Genomic DNA, 12866 nt, shown 5'->3' with positions numbered 1-12866 from the left:
CATCAAGCTTCACCTATTGAGCTAGGTATTCATAGTTCAGAGTGTAATCCACCTCTCTGCTATTCTTTTGTCACCTATGCCCTTACCACCTACTTTCCCACCCCCTAGATTTAGGTGGGTTCTTCAAAAGATGAATAAAACCAAATTAGCTGCATGAAGAAGAATTCAGGGCTTTCAAATTCAGTGGGGGGAGCAGGCACGCATGTGTGTGGGAAGGAATGAGTCCACTGACAAAAGGAGCTGTTAAATCTTTAATGCTTGCTTCCTGCTACTATGAAAAGTATTGAAGACATTTAATAAAAAGTCTTTTATTTTTTTTCCCCATGACTGAGTCTGTAAGGCTGCTATCCTGAACTTGGGTTAAATTCCTCAGCTATAAGATGCTGTGCATAAACACCTGTGTGAAGGACTGTTCCCTGTTCTGGAAGTGGTGGTGGTTAGCTATGTTGCTGTGGTAATCTATGCCTGCACAGAATTTTACTTATAACATATTTTTAATGTTGCTGCTTCCGGCACATCTGGAAAGCAATTACATCTTATTACCGTCAACAAGTCATAGCAGTGCCTCCCCCGTGCAGTGAGAAGATGCATAAATGATACGCACTCAAGCAGTGGAGCAGGACTAGTGTGCATCTTCCCGGGACAGGGATGTGTCCAGGCAGCTAGCAAAAGTGGAAACATAGCAAGTCATTTTGAGGAGCAGCTGTGGAGGGATTTAGGAAGATCCAACTGTGTTGGAATACCAATACAGAAATACAAGGAGTGTCACACACAAAAGCGGCTGAAGAAGCAGGAAAATGCTGATTCAGTGTTCTCTCATTGTATATCTGTGGCTTTTGTGCTCAAAGCCATGCAGTGCTTCAACCTTTGTTTCAATCAATTCATCTCTCTGATTAATCATCAGAGTAAGCAGTGGGCCCTTCTACAATTTTCCATTAGGCAGGGTTAGTGCTATTTATTTATTTTTCATGGTGGACTTTCCCTATTTCATCTTCTTGTAATGCATACCATGCTGTGTCTTCAGATTTCAGTTACTCTGCAAGTTTTTAGTGATTTCTGCTTTGTGTTTTTTGATTGGGGATGATAGTTGCGTCTTTCCCTATCACTTCCCCCTGCCTTCAGCAGTGCCCCTACTTCCATCCCACCTGGATCTAGGCTGGAACCCCTTGGCAGAGTTATGGTCCAGGCTGAGTGGGAAGCAAAAGGAGTTCAGCTTGCGTGGGGGAGTGATGCTGTATCATTGAGAAGGGGGTGAAAGCAACGTGTGGAGTGGTGGGGAACTGGTGTGAGCGTGGAGGTCCCTTCACCTGGACTGCCCACCTTCATGTGTGATACCTCAGATCAAGTCAGGAGCTGGTAGGAGTTGATGGAGAGGAGTCATAACTAAAGACTCCGAATCTTCCAGTGGAGCAGAGCTTTGAGGCATACAGTCAGTCTGAAATGGATGATCAGAAAGACAGTGGCGTTTGCTGGATGCAAGGCAAGGTAGCTTTTGGGTGGGCTACTCCTGAGGTGGGTATCTGATAATTTCAGGCCGTGTGTAGACTCTTAGTGGCTGCTGTAGCCTGTATTGCATCGTGGTCCCCAGATGTCTGCGTTAAAAATGGTCAGAGTGAGCAACAGCTGGTGAGTCCAGGAAGTGGTGCAGCTGGGGAGGAAGGGACGGGGGAAACTGGTGATGTCTGGGTGGATTTTGTTTTGAGGTGGAGTTGACCTGACGGTAGGAAACACGGCTTGGACCAGGAACTGAGAAGTGCTTCTTTGTCCTGTAGAATAGCCCCAGCCCCAGAGCTTCGTTCAGGAGGACTACTCTGTGGCTTGGGACTCGCTGCTGCCATGGTCCCTTGCTGGGGCTAGCTGCACCCCTCCACCACACTCCTGTTTTGCCCCAAGGCTGGGGGACTCTGGAGGCTCACCCGGTCAGGCACCAGGTGTTGAACCACACCATGGCTACCCTGGGCGAACTCCAATCTGGGAGCACTGCCTGTGTGAACCAGAGACCCTGGGAGTCCAGACCTGCATCCAGTAAAACCAGTGGGCTTTTCAGGTTCTTGGTAAAAACTTCTTGTTGTAATCTTGAAATCCTCCTGTTCGTTGGCCAGCCACCACCACACTACCTGTTAGGACAGAGGACTAACTGAAAGGGATCTTGGCAGGTTATGAATTTTGGGCAGAAAATAAAATGCTAATCGGCTGAAAAAATACAGTCTGATGGAGAGTAATCTTAAGCATACATTGAACAGATGGATGTGAGAAAAACAAGGCTAGAAGTCATCTCACAAAAGTGAATGAGAATGAGAAACGTGCATTACGTTTCTCAGAAACACGTCTTTTGTTAAAGCATGTAAGTGCCATTTTAATGCTGCATATCTTGTCCCTTTATTAAAATAATTAGAGAAATGGAGAAAGTTTCAGCAGCATTTTTACTAGTGTACTGCCTGTGTTATACTAAGGGAATAACTTTCTCCAGTAACCTTTGCTCAGGTACTTTAAAGTGGATGAAGGCAACTGTTTCCAAAAATCAGAGGAGAAAAACCTCTGAACTGAGCTCCCTAATGGTAGCTGTCAGCTGCATTTTAATGGTGAAGCTGATTAACCTCTGGAGCAAAGGGAAGCTGTGGACTGTCCTTTTCTTGCTGTCTTCAAACTAAGGCCAAATGCCTCCCTGGGGACTTCTGTTCACCTAGCATATATTATTTTTCCTAATATGAATTTGTAGGTCTCAGTTAAGGGCTGTGGTGTGTAGGTGAAATTCTTTGATCTGCGACTTAGAAGAGGTCAAACTCAACCACTGTCTACGCTGAACTTCTGCATGAGTCCCTCTCTTGTTTCTTGGCTGAAGCGGCCGTTGGGTACAGCAGCGTACCACTGCCGCTTGTAACGGGGCCGTGTTTCCAGATTCACGCTCCAAATGTGAAGGAGCTGCATTCATTGATGCAGTGCCAAGGAGAATTTGAATGATAAAATAGTGAAACCAAAATGTGCCTTTCTTCCTTCCAGATTTGCTCTGTGTCCAGCCAATTCAGCTTCAGTCAAGGGCAACAGAAGTGACTTCAGAGTATCCCAGGCCCAGCTAGGTTTGGAAAGCTGTCCTGAAACCACAGGTTTCCAAGGGCCAAATTTCTGATTGTACAAGTCATGTTGGAGATTAATGAAAGCTCCTCATATATACCTTCCATCTCCAGAACAGTACTCCGTAATCTTACTCTGCTATTTTTATTCTGCTGAACCAAGAGGTGGCAGCAATATTCACTACTAAAACATTTGATATGTTTTACTGTAGTATAATGTTTAATAGCAGTAATGAGAGTTCATGTCCTAATTTTATTTCTAGTCTGAACTGGAATAAAACCAATTTTTCATCATTGCACCAATGTGTCTGAAAATAATGCTTATAAATTTCTAGTCTAGACCTAAAAGGTTGGGTTACCTTTGGCTGCGCAGGGGTCAGTGCTGGGGAAAGTTATAACTACCACATTTGAGTAGAGTGGATATGAGTCTAATCTGGTATTCTACCCATCACAGCAGCTAATGGCAGATAATTTTGGAGAATAAAATGCCGTGGAAAACATGTATAGAATAAGCTGTCAACAATATTAGGTCTCTTCCTAACCCTGTCCATGCAAAGGGATCAAGGCTGAAAGCAAAGCCTGACTATATCCCTTCAAATTTTGCTAAGCAGAATGTGTAGAGCTACAGCAGTTGTAGTGTTCAAATAAATGCCCAGTCCTTTTTTAAGGATAAGCTTACAAGTTTTTGGTTCCATTGTTTATTTTAAGAGAGTCTGGAATTTTTCTACTGTTTGGATAAATATGTCCTTTTATAAGTTTTGATTTTTATCACCTTTTAATTCTGTATTCCCTCATCTGGATGTTGAATTAAATTCTGAGAACACAGGGTTCTGATCGGCTTCCCTATTGCTTGTAATGATTATAGGCAGGGATGGGAGCTTCCATTATTCATTATTCTCAACACTTCCAATTATAATACTCTGTTTTCTGCTTGTAACTCTGTCAAGCTTAGCTGTTCAAGCTGAATTGTTCTGTGCTTGCTCTCAAATGACTTCATTTCATGTGAGAACACTGCTATTGCAACAGACACGTTTTTTTTGGACCTTAGCAAATACTAGGCCCTAAATATTGATCCTTCTCCATTTATTGCTACTGTTTGCTGTCTCATAGGCAATTTTAGATCTAGGACAGAACTTTCCTCTCAGCAGTCTATTTAGGGTTTGGGTTTTTTAAAGTAGTCTCTGTAAGGATGTTGTCAAAGGCTGGAATAAACTAATCATTCTGTTCTTTTTTATGCATGACTGCAGGGTGTGAGAGATTAGGGAAAATTCATGTCTAACAACTGCATGAAAGAGTCAGAGAAAAAAATACTAGTTGTCATAGAAGTGTTCAGAGCATCAGAAATTACCTGATCTCATCAAGCTTCTGAACTGTTCCTGAGCTTTCACAGAATTACATCCTAATGTCATGTGCATTGATGCATCATTTCAAACTGGGAGTTTTGAAGGTTTACCAACAGGTTCAAACCTCTTTGCCTAAAAGCTGAGAAACAGAATCTCTTCTGTGCTATTTTAGTAGCTCCTCATGCATCAAACCCCTTTCACACAGAGCTTTTCATACCTGTAGCATGAAGATGGGCTCTGCTTCTGCAAGGATTTTTATAATTACAATTGTTCTCTTTTGTAAGGAAAAGGCAGAAGGTATTTATAGTCATTTCTAACTACCTCAGGTTTGTAAAAGGACTCACACAGGGTTGCTGGCGTGTGGAGTGTTTTGAGATGCTGAATGAATTACGTGAGAGTTGCAGGTGTTTATCACCCTGAGTGGAGCACAGATGACTCAGTTCATCCCAGATTTCCACCTGATTTTGCTAGAGGATGGCGGTGCCCAAGGGTCCCTGAACTCTTGTCCTGTCCCAAGTCACTGCTGTACCTGGATCTGTTGGTGCAGACCCCACCTGGCACGAGGTCTCCCTGCAATGAGAGCAGACTGTGGAAGGAAGAGGGGTGATGCTTTGGCTGCTCAGTGTCTGTTTTCAGCCATCCTACCTAGCACAAAGTGGCTGTTGGCAAGCTTAACTAAGGCCCTTACTCCTCCTCCTGGAAATGATGCTAATTTGTTTCCTTCAAGAAGGAGAAACAATTACAAATGGAAGGGATTGAACTTCTCAAATGGAGACACGTTAGGAATATGGTTTAGGATTCTTTTACTGGCTTACCTGTTCCAGGAGAGTCCCGTAATGATGATGAACAGTCATAATTTTCAAGATTTTTTGCACAGATTTTGTGTTCTGCTTCTGGATAGTGAGAGTATCACAAAGTCATCGTTTCATCAGGTAGATCAGAAAAGGTCTCCCAGAGGCTTTACAGGCAAGAACTCAACTTACTTAAATATATAGAGCCAAATCCTTGAATCTTGTTTTTCTCAACTCGATTCCCAGCTATCCTGACTAAATGTTTAAAGAAATCAGGTTGGATAAGTGGTTCCTCATTCACTGATCTGTTGTTTCTGGATCAGTTTCTCCACTTGGATGGGTGTCATGGAAATCTGCTGAAATGAACTGAAGATTTTCCTATAGTGCCTTGCTGGGAAATTTGAAGTGCTGTGTAGCAGTATATGGTAATTGGATTATAAAGCATAGGAAAATGCAATAAAATCAACATGCTAGTCAAGCCATCCCTATAAAATCCCAAGGAGAAGCCGCAAACTATAGACAAGTATGTGTCACATTTGCCTAGTTTTATTTGTTTATTTCTTCCTTTAACCTCTTAACAAGAACAACAAATTCTTCTTAGCAGTAGGACTTCAAAGCTATTTGTCTGACCCCTTTTTAGACACCCTTTGTCCTAGTCTAAGTTACCTTAAACACAGAATGGAAATTATTAGTTTATCTGAAGGGGGGGGGGGGGGGGGGGGGGAATCTCCAGTGAGATCATGCTTTTTACAGAAGCTGACACTTCATTTTACCTTGCAGTGCTGTCTTCATCCAGCTCCAGCTGTTGAGTCAAGGCTTCATTTTCTCTAAAGGACTGTTACTGAATAGTTGTAATTTATCAAAAATATATTTCAAGCAACTTGTTAATGAACATTTAGCTGATAATACTACAAATATTTGAGTAACGCTGACCAGCAGCTTTCTGGACTCTGTGTCTTCTATGAGATTGGAAAATCTTTCTGCTTATTGCTCTGTAGCCTCAGTGACATCCTGTATCTCAGAAGTCTGGGATTTTGATGAGCTCACTTAGGATAGCAGCGTATTACTGCCACCAACTAATATACTCTTTTGTTACAATGGGTACCAGGTGATGCTGAAGATCTGGATATGATCCATATGCAGAGTGCATAAAGTTAAACGGCTGTGGTTGCACATGATGTATGCCATGGCCATATGCTCCAGTGCTCCTTCCCCCATTACAGGCTCACTGCAACTTTGCTTTTCTCAGCCCCACGTGGATGATTGTTGCTCTCGTGTGCATGTCTGTGTGTGTTTCAGTACTGATGAGGCTTTCCAGAATGCAGTGGTGACTTTCACTACTTGGGTAAAATAGCACCGGCTTCCCAAAAACTTTGTAATTGGCTTTTATTGATAGTTTCCCATCATTTCATCAGTTGCAGTCTAAAGTGGTATACAGAAACACTCAGCATCAGTGCTTACAGCAGTTAAGGAGATTGATTAACATTCATAAGAGGAACTTAAAATAAGAATAAACCAAATGCTTAATCCTTTGGCCCAGATGGTTTTTGGCATGGAAGATAAAAATGTGTATCTTCTCTAAAAACAGAGCCCCCCCTTATCTTCCTTCCAACAGAGAAATATGGCACAGTTCCAGCCATAAAAACCACTGTGCCTTTTCAGGTTGGTAGTGTGAGTTGGTATTTTGGACCTTCAGCCAGTAGCATCCTGGTGGATGCTGAGAGCTGCTGATCGATGGGAATTTTGCTGGAGGGGGATCTCTTGTGTGTTCAGTGTCTGTGAATATCACCATGACTGCTCAGCTGCCCACGTATTGGTGTAGGTACTTCATTTCAAGTTCCAAATCTTTAAAAGGGAGACCCATGTTAATACAGTGGTATCGCTATGGGCTATGTCTTGCAACATTTTTCAGGTAATTTTGGATTTGCTTCGCTCAATACTGTGCACCGGTGGAAGCCACAATTAGAATTGGTTTGAGTTACTAAAACCTCAGAGCACATTCATACCTGCCTCAGGAGGTGGAAATAATCTACTCTTCTTTATCAAAACCACTCTGGAAGGCCGTAGCTGTGGTTCCGAGTTCCCCACAGCTCAGCTTCTTGCAAATCTCCATAGTGCCTGCAGGAAAGAGAAATTTCACAACTAGTTAAATATAGAGGATACCTACAAATGTAGCCCAGTTACCTCTCATTGTAGGTGCTTTAAAGCGAGAGAAAGTGACAATGAAGTCTTCACACTTTCTTTTAATTATAGCAGCCTTTATAGAAGTGTCAGATAAATGTGTTTTAGAATAGGTGGCACCTCACTTCCTCCAGAAGAACTGTCAAATTAGACCCTACCAGACTAATTTATTACTTGAAGTTCAAAGAATTAAAGCATGCCATCCGGTAGTCTCTTTGAATAAAATGTTTAAATGCACAGAATCCTCTTTGCCATGACATATCCCAAGCAGCACAATACTTCGATCTTTTGAAATATAAATGCATACTTACTCATCTGATAGCTTTGAGGACTGCTGAATACCACAAATGTAATCCAGTTCTCGTTGCTCATGAGGTGCTGGAAAACAGGATTAGTGGGGATCTCAAGAGGTTACTTATTTGTGCCTCCACTCCAAGGCAGAAGCGGTTGTTACTGAACCAGATGCTTATCTAATCTGTATTATAAAAGAGGAGAGAGAAAGAAATTGCTTTAGACAGAGAAGGGATAAGCAATTGGACTATGCCAAATAACTTAGAAGAGTGAGGAACTGGACTCCTTCCAACTGATGGAAGCAAGGTCTGCCTTAGGTGGATTGCTGGAGAATGCTGACGATCCTTTTCCTTTATATTAATGAAATACATACTTGGGCTGTTTTGCTGCTTTCAACAAAGGCATCATTATATGGGGGACAGCAATTTTCTGCAACGGGTCCCAAAATTCAGGCAATGGAATGGAAAAACAACACTTAGGTTTCATATGAAATATAGTGATGAAGGCTGTGGGTTTTGGAGTCTTCTGTGGGCTTAAAACTGCTAGAAGGAGTGGTTTCATATCCAGATGTGGTATTAATGTCACCACTAATGCTTTTTTTTAATATGCCCTTGCCTGCTGTGGGGATACTGTCTCATTACCCATAAGTAATGTTTTAAATCCAAGATCAGAACCTTACTGTCAGAGCAGGAAGAGGCCATAAAGAACTTCTGACCTTCTTCACTGAGTTGGTGTTGGGTTTTTGTTGCTTCAGGGTTAATTTCCACATTGATCTTTCTCTCCTCCACAGTAGCAGGAAAAGAGGCATTGAGGCCTGCGGTCCTGCTGCGCAACTTGCAGTGTAACAGCGAAATCCCAGGTGAAAGTGAAATCTGTTAAAGTATGTAGAAGAGAGAACTTGCTGACTTACATTCTGGCTTTGCGCACTGCAGTGCTGAGGCATTTACTTGACTTGGCAATCTAGTTACTGCGCTTTTATTCAAGTAGCACTTTAGTGTGTTTATGCAAATAGTTCATTGCTACATCTCCTGAAAGAACCATATGAGTGCTGTCATTTGATTGTGTAATCGTTAGGTTGGGCTTTAAATAAAACTTCCTCTGGTTCTGTATGATATCCATGCCCTGGCAAAAACAGTATTCCTACATTTGGGTAGCTCAGAAGTGCCTAAACAGTTGATATACTGGAATATATGGATGTGTGTCTCAAGGAGACTTCCTTTGTACTTCAGAAAGGGTTGGTTCTAATAAAAAAAAAGAGAGTATGAATGACCTGTAGTGGGATCAGAGGATTTGGAGGAAGCCAGATATTTCAGAGGTCTGTGGGATGCTCAGTCTTCTGACTTCCAATCCCTTCTCTTGCCCCCACCTCTCTGCCCCCAGCCTAATAGGGTGCAATAAAGCATTTAGTTGAGGCCAGAAGAAAATATGTTAGTCTGTGTTATATCCCCAGTGACTCAGAGATCATTAAAAGTCTTAGAAGACTTTCCAAATGCGGATATTCTTGTAGGTAGCCACCTGGAAACAGCTGCTACAGGTAGCGCTATCTTAACGTACATGCTCACAAGTTCATTTTCCAATTCCCAAGATGAAAAGGAAGCACAGAAAACCAGTTTCCTCAGTGTAACGGGTCTGAGACCAAAGACTTTCAGGGAGTTGTGATTATGCTACAGTATGTATTTGCCTGTGAGGGGATGCTCAGTGCACAGGCAATCTGAAGTCTGTCAGGCACATGTCCAGAGACTCCTGGCTCCCTGAACAGCCCTGCTGGCAAAGCAAGGGTTGCTGTTAACAGGGAGTGGGGTAATTGCCTTTCTTTTCATGAGACCACTTTCACTTTGGCTGCTACTGAGTGTGGGAAGGGAACAAGACTGACTTGTCTTTATCTGCTTGCTGGCTGTTGTTTCCCATTCCGCTGCAAGTCCAGCACACATTTTTGGCAAGCCTGTTCCTTTAACTTCAGACTTCTTATGAAGCCTGTGAAAGGTCCTGAGAAGGAGGAGGCTTCTAATTACCCAGCAATAACAATTCATGGCCCTTAAGGTGATTCCAAATAATAGCTCTGTTGTTAAGCCACCTGAACTCATGTTATGTGTCTTCAGTGATGGGACAGCCTGTTTTTTGACAGATGACAGATCCTATAGGAACTAGATTGTTTTGTGGTCTTTGTTTACATCTCCTTCAAAATTTACGCCCTTGGGAACATGTGGAGTTGTGGGCTGAGATCAGAGGACAACATATGCGCCCTGCAAACAATATTGCAGTAAATCCACATGAAAGCTACTTCACAGCGGTCCTGCCAACATCATCAGAGGGTGGCCATCCTCGGTGAGGAGTATCCCACATGCTTATAAAGATTGCAACGCACCATGATTAAATCCTAGTAAAATTAGAGACCAGACTGCTTGAAAATGCCTATTTACCAGTCTTTGAAGATTAACATCACAAACGAATGATACAAACAAAATGTATAATACAGGAACTGACACCATTTAGAAAAAATATTTTGAAGGGTTAGACCTTAAAAAGACTCAATTCAGCTCATTTACCCCTTACATGTTTTCACCGGGTCTCTCACAGCTATGTGTGTGCACGCACACAAACCGATGGGTTTTTGGATGTTAGCTACTTTAGTGTTAGCCAAGTGCAGACTGAAGATGACAGGTACCAGAGTCTTTCTCTGTGGCCTGAGGCAGTGGAATTCCCTGCCTAATAATATCAGATCGTCTGCATTCTCTTTCAGAAACAGGCCAGGGATGATTTTGATCTCTCAGAACCTTCAGTTAATGTGTGACCCTCATCTTTTATTCTAGTGGGTTTTTTTTGTTTGCTTGAACCACTCCTTGGGAAGCTCACCTAAAAAAGATGAAACTTTTAACTGTCTCTGCTGCTGTGCTCTTTACATTTTGCCTATGCTAAGCTATCCTGTAAATTGAAACCAAAGAGATTTGGCTTTCTGGAAGCTGATAAGAGGTGACCACCCAGATATATCCAGCATAGCAGTGTCCTTCATTGTAAAACTGTAACGTGCTTTCACTGAATAATGCCCCATACTTTGCAGTCATGGATAGAGATACTTGTGTTAGAGATAACAGTGGAACAGCGATGGCTTGTCACTGAAATAAATTTTGAGTTGTTCTTCTTGGCCTGTATATCCTCTCCTCTGCAAACCTTCCTTGCACCCTGTTTCAGAGCTCCATCCAGCCTCCTGTTCCCTCAATGTATTTTGAGAGCCTGATTACTTTTCAGACAACTTCTGAAGAGCCAGACGTCTTCTTCGCTTGCTTTGGTGTGCTACCTCTGTTGGTTTCTGCTGCATGTTTCTTGGATAAATTACCTCACAATATTCAAAACAGTCTTTGATTTAGAGTTCCTCTGTACTACAGGTATTTATATTTCTGCATTTTAGGCACATGGCTGGGAAAAAAAACATATAAATCCAGGGGTTCCTGCATTTTTTTGGCTCTTCTCATAAGTTTCTCCCAACATAGACACATAAAAGGGGTGTTAGATGTGTGTGTTTGGGTTGACTGAGGTTTGTTCTTTCGCAGGGGGAGCAGTTCAGGTCCCCTCCATCCCATCCCTTGTGCTGGTAGCAGGGTGGTGTAGCTGGTGGGCAGGGCGGGCAGGACAAGCGCTGGTGGCCCAGTGGAGGTGTTGGGGGGCAGGACTGCTGTGCCTGCTCACAGCCCTTTGAGCAAACTGGGAATAAGTACCTTGAGGTTGCTCAAGGGGGATTCAGAGCCCCAGCTCTTACTAAACAGCCTAAGTGCTATATTTTGGGCACCTAAGCTAAATGCTTGAAGTAGATTTTGCGACTGTCCCTTATGTTTAGATCTTTTTCAAGTACAAGCCCTATTTAATGACCTGTGTGTATTTTTATAGCATGTTTTAGGGGCCTTTCAAGTTGAGTCATTAAATATATATTTTTAATAACCTCTGTGTCTTAAAAGGACAGTGTGAAATGTAAGTATTGGAAATCAAAGAGTGATTCCTCTGACTTCTGAATTAAATTATTTTATTACAAATTTACGTGGAGTTCAGACGCTTTTTCTTCTTGTGATTTCATGGCCTTTTTATTTTGAGCTGACAAATGATTGTGATGTTGCACATAGAAATTCCTTCTTGTTTTAAATTTTAATAGTCTCCCACCAACAATGTATTTATTTCTTTAAATTTGTAACAGCACAGATCTTCAAGGTGGGGAGAGGAAGGGACCTGCTCTGTAGCACAGGCCCTAAAAATTGATCCATTAATGCCTGTATAGGGGGTTTAATGAGAATTTTAAAGACGGTCTTAGAAGCTGAAATCCTCCTCCATCTGAACAGCCTTGCTCAAACCACCATGAAGTGTGCCAAAACATGCTTGCTGTGTTCTTCGGCCCCAGAGTGTCTGGAAGGATGACCCTCGGGTAGGAGGAGCTGCTGCTCAGTCTCTGGGGCTGTTCCACACTTGGTTGAGATGGCCAGGAAGAAGCAAGTTAGCATCAGTTGTAGAGGTAGTTTCCATCATCTGAACAACTGTTCTTCCAGGAGCGGTCTGACAGAAGTGCTGTCTGTTTGAAATAGGCCACTGAAAATCCATCAGAGATTCATTATTAACTACTCCTTGCTCTATTTTGTTTGTTGGATTGACACTGGCAATGAGCTCATTGGACAGGGCTAGAGATGGAGTTGGTGGTTTTTGGAAGAGCTCATAGACTGAGGACTTGATCCCGGAAAGCACTTCAAGAGACCTAAACTTTAACTATCCGACTCTTCTCTTGATCATCAGTGGGACTATGCTTCCTCTAGATGCAATACTTAAGGTCTTTCAAACCAGGAGGTTATATGGACAGAAGCAAGGAATGCATGGAGGGCATAGGGGTAGAGGTAAATTGGGAGTAAGATATAAAACTTTGGGGAATCTTTGATATTGTTTTGAAATTCAAAAACAGATTTCTAAAACGGCTCCTACTGGAGCGCCGATGCTGAAGTTCCTGGTTCCAAGAATTGTATATATGGGGAAAGTAAGACCTTCAGCTTTGCTTCACATGTCTTTTAGACACTTTGCAAGTGATCAGCAGTAACTTTGCAGAACTAAATTAAGCCTTTGGAAGGAACAGTAGATGAAGCACATGGAAAAGATGAAGTGTTTGTGACTGGAGAGATGTCAGACCAGATTGCACTGAAGCTGAGATTTAAAATAATTGT

At 42.4% G+C, this 12866-nt stretch overlaps 1 protein-coding gene across 4 annotated transcripts in view; it reads left to right on the top strand.

Moving 5' to 3' along the window:
* Positions 1 to 12866, top strand: part of CACNB4 (calcium voltage-gated channel auxiliary subunit beta 4) — a 109000-nt gene that overhangs the window by 28983 nt on the left and 67151 nt on the right. The window lies entirely within an intron of this gene.

The sequence above is a fragment of the Falco peregrinus genome, chromosome 8 (assembly GCF_023634155.1).
Source record: "Falco peregrinus isolate bFalPer1 chromosome 8, bFalPer1.pri, whole genome shotgun sequence".
Taxonomy (NCBI): Eukaryota; Metazoa; Chordata; class Aves; order Falconiformes; family Falconidae; genus Falco; species Falco peregrinus.
The sequence above is the reverse complement of the archived record's forward strand: the minus strand, read 5'-3'. Positions and strand labels throughout refer to the sequence as shown.